Genomic DNA, 1,700 nt, shown 5'->3' with positions numbered 1-1,700 from the left:
GAGGGAAAAGATGGGCTCAAGAGTAGACTGGGCATTCAGAACTAAGAGCAGGGAGTGTTTGGCATCCTTTTACACAGGACCTAGTCCATGTTCTAAAGTTGGGTGGTTTCTAAAGAGGGGCTTTCCACAAGATATTTTTACTTCTCCTTTTCCCCAATATCATAGAGTAATAGTTTCTTAATATTAAAAGATGGGTGCCTGTGCATTGCAGAAGTGAGCTAAAAGAAACTGATTGAGAGGATCCTAATAATAGCTATGATTTATTAAGCGTCTCTGTGTGCCAAACAGCAAACAAAGCACTGCACACACATCTCGGTTAATCCTCTCCATAACCCTAAGATGATGTTATCACTGTCATCCCACTGAGAAAACCTAGGCTTCACGACTTGTCCAGGGTCACACAGCCAGCACGGGGCATAGTCAGGATTCAGTCCATATCTGTGTGACTCCCAAAAGGCACATTTACACCCACGTCTGCTTCATCTGGATTTACGGAAATGGCCTCCTCACACCCTGGCCCCACCCCTCATCAGAGACCCCCTCTTCTGTCACCAGCAAAGTGACAGTCTCACACCAGTGCTGGCTATCCTCACATGTTTTCATTATATGGTGGGGGTTTTATGAGACTCTACCACCGGCTGTTTTTCAAATTTATTTAATTCATCCATCATGCTCTGAAGCCATTTGCTTTTTTTATATTGGACAGATGTAATGAGATTTTGGACACTAAAAAATGTTTTTATTAAAAGTTATGACCCAGAGCTAGCTGGTAGGGGCTATGCCATAAATCCCAGGAAGTGTGGGAATTTATGAAGGAGGTAGCGACATAACCTTAACCTTTCAGGCCACACCAGAGGTTACAGGGTAACACTGTCTCCCCGTCTCTAGCCAAATAATAATAATTGTTGTTACTGTTATTTCTGCCATTATCCAACCTGATCCTTCCTCGTCTTCTCTCAGCCACTGTTGAATCCTGGCTAGCCAGCGCCTAGTAGGAGCAGGTGCTTGATGACAGAACTTGCTGGTGTTTGGCTTGAAGGCTCTGCCGTGGTGGGCATGGGCATGTGTGTTGCCCTTCTCTGTGACCCTGTAACTGGGGCTGACTGATGTACAGTCACATTTGCTACAGACGGAGTGGAAGAGTCCATGGCTGATGGTTCCTCCACTCCTCCATGGCCAGCAGGAAGCTCTCCTGAAAATCAGGGAACAGTGCAAGTATTTCTGTTCAAGCATAATCATTCCAAGTTAATGTCAATATTATCAGACTTAGACTACTGTTACACTGCTTGGAATTCATCCCAAGCATAATTAGTTTGGACATATAGACCAAAAACATGGTCATTGTGTACATATGGAGATATTATGCGCATTACCTACAATATGTATTAATGTTGTGACTTTGTTCAATTAACATTCTTTAAATAAAGCTCTGGGGTATCAGATGGTAAGCCAGGGTTCAACAGAAGACCACCAGGGAGTTGAAATAGAGGAGTTTATTAGTGCAGGTCCTGGAAGAAGGGCCATATGCAGAGGTGAAGGGAGGAAGCAGGCAGAGAGAGCAAGGCAGCGTCTGGGGCACTTGCCTTTATTAGAGCTCCAGGGTAGAGTGCTTTAGCATTCCTGGTCTGAGGCCAGATTGGTCATTTCAAACCAAAAAGAGCAGGGTCTTGGTAAGTGTCTAAGGAATCTTATCTAAGGGT

General features: G+C 44.4%; 1 protein-coding gene across 8 annotated transcripts in view; it reads left to right on the top strand.

The window, feature by feature from the left end:
- DAB1 (DAB adaptor protein 1) overlaps positions 1–1,700 on the top strand; it is a 1,363,191-nt gene that overhangs the window by 1,323,793 nt on the left and 37,698 nt on the right. The window lies entirely within an intron of this gene.

This window comes from Ovis aries, chromosome 1, assembly GCF_016772045.2.
Source record: "Ovis aries strain OAR_USU_Benz2616 breed Rambouillet chromosome 1, ARS-UI_Ramb_v3.0, whole genome shotgun sequence".
NCBI classification, from domain to species: domain Eukaryota; kingdom Metazoa; phylum Chordata; class Mammalia; order Artiodactyla; family Bovidae; genus Ovis; species Ovis aries.
This window is presented reverse-complemented; position numbering and strand designations above follow the sequence as displayed.